This window comes from Corylus avellana, chromosome ca1 (genome assembly GCF_901000735.1).
Source record: "Corylus avellana chromosome ca1, CavTom2PMs-1.0".
NCBI classification, from domain to species: domain Eukaryota; kingdom Viridiplantae; phylum Streptophyta; class Magnoliopsida; order Fagales; family Betulaceae; genus Corylus; species Corylus avellana.
In genome coordinates, this window is record NC_081541.1 from 41,467,060 (window position 1) to 41,474,953 (window position 7,894).

Here is a 7,894-nt window from a genome sequence, read left to right on the forward strand (position 1 = left end):
ATATTCAATCCCTCGAGTTTGTTTTCCTAGTGATCGACAAAATAAGCCACAATTAGTGACAATATAACACAATCCAATCAGCTGCAAATAGCTTATTTCAATAGGCAGCAGTATTAGCATCCATTTCTGAATCCCCATCCCATACCCCCATACTTCTTTATTATGAACCTTTTTTTTTTTTGTTCCTTTCTGATTTGAAATATAGGCCCATTTTGTAAAAGAAATTGGAGGCGCGACAATAATATTTCAACCAAAGTACCAAACTGGAACATCCATGCATGCAGCATGATAACAATATGTAACATTGGATATTTATTTTTCTTTTTTCTTTTATTTTATAAAAGCTTTTTGTTCAGAATGGAATTCAATTACAATAATAGTTTCTTCAATATATTGTTCTCATCATTATTGATATATGATACAAGTGATTCCTACCATCGTTGAAAGCACAACCACTGGATTCTAAGATCCTTGAGTTTTGATCAAAGTTCTTATCTCTCTATATTGAGACATATGAAGACAACGTACAATAGTTGTTTTGAATTCAATTAATGTATTATTTACTCTCCTAATTCTCATATACTACATATTTATTAGGAAAAAGTTCACATACCCTCCTCAAACTACCACCTAATTGACAGTATTCCTCCTAAACTTTTAATTGTAACAATGTCCCCTCTAAACTGCCAAAAATTGTCAATGTTTTTCCCAATGATGAAATTATCCTTAGTAAAATAAAAATAAAAATACTAAAACTTCTAGAAAAAACTTAAAACTAACAAAAAAAAAAAAAAAATCCAAAAAATCCAAATAGTGGCCATTTTTTTTTTTGGTAATTTTTTTTTTGTTTTATAATTTTTTTAAATAAAAATTTACGTTTAAAAGAAGTAAAAAATTTTCGTTTAGTAAAATAATTTTTTTTAAAAAAAAATAAAAATTTCCGTTTTAAAAAAATTAAAATTAAAATTAAAAATTTTCGTTTAAAAAAATATAATTTTTAAATTAAAATTTTTTGTTTTTAAAAAAATCATTTTTTTTTAATTTATAGGGGTATTTTTGTCTTATTGAGTAATTTATAGGAGCATTTTTGTCTTATTGATAGTTTTGGGGGGGACAATATTGACAATGTTTTGGTAGTTTGGAGGGAATATTGTTACAATTGAAAGTTTGGGTGAGATATTGTTAATTGAGTGGTAGTTTGATGAGTCGGGATATGTGGAGTACTTTACTCTATTTATTATAACTCTCATAATTCTCATATGTTACATATTTATTATGTAACTCTCATGATTCTCATAAGTTACATGTTGATTATATAACTCTCATAATTCTTATATGTTATATATTGATTATGTAACTTTTCTAATTCTCATAGGTTACATATTAATTACGTACTTATTGTATTCTTGGCCTCATTCAACTATAAATAGGTAATATTTTTCAATGCCACTTATTGAAAATAAATGGGTAAGTAAAGGATCCATGGATCATGGTTGCATTACTTATTGAAAATAAATTATGATGGCCGGATGCTCAACTTACTCAATAAAACATTAATTAGATTAAAAAAAAAATTTAACTCATGAAACTTTGATTTTTCATAAATGCATGCAATATGTATGGACTAAATCGTTCAAATTAAAAGTGTAGGACTAAATTGACACCTACATCAAACCCTATAGCTATAGGTAATATTTGTATTTGTCCCTAAAAATAATATTCAGTAAACTTTCTGATCAATATTGAAAAAAAAAATGCACTTACGAGAAAAAAATATAATAACAAAATAAAGTGAAACGATGGAGGAAAGAACCTGGAAATTTTGCTTTAAAGAATGCTTGGAGCACCTCTTAAATACCACGCTGATAGCAAATCTTATAAGTTTCTGATCACTATAATTAATGTACTCTCACTTCTGTTGTGCTCATATTTATATAATTTTCTCTCTCTCTCTCTCAAAAGTCATGACAAGCATAAAACACGTTATGCTTTCAATATCGTCATTCTCACAAAATCAAAAAAAAAAATCCAAGCAAGAATTTAATATTCCTGATCTTTTGCGAAGAAGCTACCATTGATTTCCAGCAGTAAAAATTAGGGTTTATGAGAGATTTATAAAAACTACATATATAGTAAATTAGTAAATAATATTATATATGCTCCTCACTTTTTATCTATTTCTGTCAAAACAAAATTGTTTGATCTTTTTCAACTATATCATATTGCCTTAGCTTCTCGAAAATTGGCATGAAGTTGCAAGAGATTTGAATTATTATCATAATATCACACAAACCATAATTAATAGAATAATATCTTAATTTGGGATTGGCTGTTTTTTTTTTTTTTAGTAACTTCGTTGATCTCAAAATTTAGACTAAAATGTATGAAAACCACTCCAATTTTGACGTCATGATTCTCACAATCTTCATATTTTTCAATCTCGTTCCTTGGAATATTTAAGATTGGGTTAACATAACCCTTCCCTTAATACAATCATCCACACATGTATATGTACAACTAAATTTCTATCAATTTGGGCATGAAAAATAATTTGACACAAGCATTTATTTGAAGCATTTTCAATTTGGTAAAATTTTCACCTATTGCTAAAAGCTAGGTGCATGATTTCATGCCTCTATTGAGGATGACTTCGTTTGGAGGTAATAAAAAGTACATAATACATATCTCATTGTGCTTTTGCAGAAAAGAGAGAGACAGAAAAGTGAAAGAGGCAAAAAAAGAAAAAGAAAGAAGTATGACATAAGCTTTATTTGGCTTTGATATTCCTTTTCTTTAATTAGTTTCACTATGTTCCTTGTAGGCTTGTAGCAATATCTTGTTCCAAAAAGAAACAACCAATAATTATCAAACATATATGAGTCTTACTAATTAGGGAACAAAAACTACTATAATTTTCACATGTCAGGAGTGCTAACAATTAAAGCGCTTTCTCTTATTGACGAACACATTCTATATATTTTATTTTATTTTATTTGGCGATTTTCGTATTTAATTGGGTTACACAACGCATGTTTCGTTACTTTTTGTTTTCCATGAGAACGTACATCTCCAAGTTTGAAGAAAGAGAGATTCAGGAGATCCAAGCCAAGTCTTCAACATAGATTTTGTTAATTGAATATCACCTTCAAAATTCAAGTGATATATCTTAAACACATCCCTAACCATTTGAAAAGCCTACCTGCTTAATTTTTTGAAACCAAAAAATTTTAAGAGGCTAAATGATGTAGACCGAAAAGCTAAGGATTCCATAAAGAAGAGCGATAATTAAGGAGAAACTCGCACCTGACGAGTTCTACTAAAAATGCTATATCTAGAGATCCAGATCTTGGATTGGAGCAATATTTATGGCGTTGGAAAACTAACGCAAAGATCTACAAAGTCATATTTTACGAGAGTTGGCTAATTCCGACTGTTTGGATGGCAATGACGCCTGTTCCAACGCTTAGCTTTATTATGAGTAATTCGGAGAGGTCAGAAGGCTCCGTTCGATGCCCGTTCGAATGCTTATGTTAACTTTCGTATTTTTATGTTCTAGTTCAGTCCCCGTTTGAAAGGTGGTTTGTCTCATTCGAACGTGTAGCTTTGTTTTCTTTAAAACCGACTTTATTTCGTGTTTTATTAGATTTAGGGTTTTGAGGGTCTATAAATATATACTTATAGCCTCCAGAAACAGAGCTTTTTGATTATTATATGGTTTTCTTAAATAAGAATACTCAGAGTTGAGTTTCTTTTATGTTTTTCCTTAAACCTTAAATAACATCTATTGTTTTAAGAAGATTATTTGATTTGTTGATAGTCTCACAATCGTAATAGTATTTATCTCTTCTACTTGCTGTTAATTATTGTTCATCATGAGCCTACACTACATCAGTTGGTATCCGAACCCAAGTTACTTTCCATGAATGAGAAGGGGCAACTGTTGTGCATATATGAACGAAGTGCACGTGCGCACGGATGCAGCACATAAGGAGGAATCGACGATTCGTTTGCAGCACATGGGTGGTGGGCCTAACGATCGTCGTCGCCAACTAAGACCATGGTAGGTCGAGGCGGAAGGCAAATCTATCGCTGAACGTTGGCAACACATGGAGGAGCAATTCGAGGCTCTGAGGGATCAAATTAAAGCCCTCACTACCCGATTATCCGACATGGGTGGTCACGATGAGAATGGATCCCAAAACGCTTTTGCGGAGTGCCGAACGCATGGACGTCAGCACCATTCGCAAGCTCATGCCAATCGGTGGGTGAACGGGTTCAAACTCAATATTCCAAAAGTCCAAAGGGATCTACAACCCGAAGAATACCTGGATTGGGTCGTGATTGTTGAAAAGGTTCTTGAATTCAAAGGGGTGCCTGATGAACGACGAGTCTTTTTGGTGGTAAACACATTCCGGGGAAGAGTTGCGGCATAGTGGCTGGAACTGAAGCAAACTAGAGTGCAGCAAGGTAAATTGAAGATCAATAATTGGTAGAAACTATTGAAATACATGCGAGTTGCTTTCTTGCCCCATAGTTATACCATGGGCCGAAAATCACATAATTGGAGACAATGGTTTATAGCTTTGTTTTGTTGAAAGCTGACTTTATTTCGTGTTTTATTAGGTTAATTTAGGGTTTTGAGGGTCTATAAATACATGCTTATAGCCTCCATAAACGGAGCTTTTAGTATTATACGGTTTTCTTCAATAAGAATATTCAGAGTTGGGTTTCTTTTATGTTTTTCCTTAAACCTTAGATAGTATCTATTGTTTTAAGAAGATTTTTTTTTTTTTTTTGATTTGTTGATAGTCCCAAAATCATAAGAGTATTTATCCCTTCTACTTACTGTTAATTCTTGTTCATCACGAGCTTACGCTGCATCACTAAAACATGAATGAGAGGTCAAGCTTAATTTTAATAAGAGCCAAGTTAAATATTTAAGCCAATATATATGGACTCTAGGAAGATTTGACACTCTTATTAAAGAATCTATACGCACTACCAGCATAAGAAAACTTATATGGGTATAAACGTGATACACTTCAATAGTAAACACAAAGCATAAAACTAACTCTATTGCCCAAAATACAGACAGCCCATGAATGCTAAAACACACAAACTTCCCACACTTTTTATTGCTGAAATATCATAAACCCCTTACATAGTTCAGGATTACAAGTTATTAAGAAAGCCAGGGGAGGATTGCAAAGTTTAGATGCCATGCACCCATTACAACTGAAAGCAAAGCACTCCAAAGAACACTAAACACACATATATACTTCAAATCTACGACACGAAATCCTTAAGGAAACCCCAGAAACTGAAACCCAAGACAATTAGTCCAACCACAGTTGCAGTACCTCTCAAAATATCAGGGAAATATGCGGTTTTCAGGGTTGCCATGATGCGGTTCAAATTGTTATCACAGTAATCATTAATTTCTTTACATAGATTAGAGTAACATGATCCATCTACAACAATCTCAATGCAGAGTTTGTTGATTAGAGTCGCCACCGCATCGCTGCTACCAAACATGTTGATAATGATTTTCTTATCAATAAGTAAATCCACATCTATTTTAGTGTCGATAAGTTCGTCCAATAGTAAAACATAATTGCAGATGAAAGCTTCAGATGGATAATGACATTGCTCCAGGGCCATGAGGTTTCGGAGAAGACATTCAGTACGGTCCTCTACCTCCAATGGTGGGACTTCCAAGAAACATTGCATACCCTTCAAGCACTTAAATCTTTTCAAGCAAGGTAAACAAGCCAAGAGCCATGACGAATTCAAAAAAGGAAAGCGTCTCAAGCACTTATCCATTGATAATCTTATCTCAAGTAACCATCTTTGTTCAACTGCTTTGAATTTCAATCCTGCGTCGTCAAGCTTTCTTGCATTATATACATGATGCAGAGATCTTAAAGGTCTCAAATTTGGTGAACAGAAAAAGTGTCTTAGCAAATCTGTGAAATGTTTTACTTCCACTTCCATGATGGAATCTAGCCGTTTATCATAGCAAGAAAAGTAACGGCGGGAAAGCTCAAGAAATGAAATATAGTCCTTGATTTGGTGGCCTTCTCGGTGATGGCTGAGGCTTGAAGAGTGCTCACACATGGCAGACGTATATAATTTATCCAGAACAAAAAAAGGAAGCTGATTCTCAAGTAATATCAAGTCATTATATATAGCATTTTGCAACCATATTTTACGTAGAATATAATCTTTTTCTTCTTCCCTTTTTTTTCCTTTTCTCTGAGCCTCTTCTTCGTCTTCACACTTTAAGAAGAGCTCAATAATAAAGATGGCATCCAATAGAATCATTTTCACAAAATCTTTACTGTTGAGCCTACCGTCTTCTGAATAGCAATGGCGGATTTTTACTTCAATTCGTTTTCTCTAATGATCTTTAAAAAATTCTCTTGGCTCTTCCCGGTCCGATCAAAGAAATCCTTCAAATATCTCAGTTTGTGCATTTCCATGCCCCTCAGTTCTTTTCGGTGGTGATGAAAGGGGCCTATTGAGATTATCTTAGGGGTGTAAGCATCTTTATTTACCTTGCGCAATTGTTTGGGAACCCTGTAGATACAACATTCGGCCAATCCACAGGGGGAATGTTAATAACAAATTCCATACATTCAACTTCTTTTCCAATGGAAATTATTGAATCATGATTAGCCTTCTTTTCCATCCCTCAAGTTTGTTTTCCTAGTGACAAATAAGCAACAATCAGTGGCAATATATCAGCTGCAGAGTATGAAAATCAATTACAATATAATGGGTATTTCCTTTTCTATTGTTTATTTCCTTTTCTATTATTCTTTAAATATATATTTTTCTCATCATTATTAATGATACAAGTGATTCCTATAAGATTCCTATAAGATATTACCACAGCTGAAAGCAGAACCACTAAATACCAAGATCCTTGAATTTTGAACTAAGTTTTTATCTCTCTATTTATAAAGTCATAAATTTTCATATTCAACCCACAGCAATTTGTTATAAACTGAAAAAAAAAAAATGTATATTTTAAAAGACAGAAATCTAGATTAAATTTTAAAAAATAATTAGGTGTTACATTAGTTCATTGCTACTTAATACTATTATTATAGTTATATATAAAATATATTTCCCCGTACGTATCACTAGTCATGTTGTATACATTGTCTACATACCAAACATATGTTCATTAAATTATAGGTATATAGGTATCTATAAGCGTGTTTGGGATTGCGTTAGGGTGCTTAATTAAAAGTTACTTTTAGTACATAAGAAGTGCTGACAGAAAAGTTGGCTTGTTTGGTAAAAGAATCCAAACGTATTTATTTGACTTTTTATTCTAAAAATAGCTAAAACGCACTTTTAGAAAAAGCTTAAAAATGGTTAAAACCCTTCTACTCATTGTCACTCTCTTCTCTTCCTTTTCTCTTTATTTAACCTACTATCACAACATAAATCTCGAGTTTGAATTCTAATTTCATATTATAACTTTCATTTAAATTAAATATTTCATATGCTGAAATTATTTATTAAGAGAAAGCCAGTATTGTCATGCCTTTTAAAAAATTTAAATAATATAGAATCATATACACTACCATTAAATGTATTAACCTTAAATCGACTATCCTGACTATAAAATGATTATTATTCATTTCATTTGAAATTGAGAAGATACTATAAGATCCACTCAATTTCAAATGAAATGGATAGTATTCATTTCTTGGTCAAGATTTAAATTAAGTGCATCTAACATTGTATATAAAGTAAAAGTTGTCACACCTTTTAAAAAAAATTAATTATGTAGAATTATGTACATCGTTAAATGTACCAACATTAAATCTTTATCACGAAATGCATACTATCAATTTCATTTTAAATAAAGAAAATCTTT

At 31.9% G+C, this 7,894-nt stretch overlaps 1 pseudogene; it reads right to left on the reverse strand.

Moving 5' to 3' along the window:
- Nucleotides 1-5,286: 5,286 nt before the first annotated feature.
- On the reverse strand, nt 5,287-6,608 carry LOC132172400 (UPF0481 protein At3g47200-like; annotated as a pseudogene).
- Between the last annotated feature and the right edge of the window lie 1,286 nt (nt 6,609-7,894).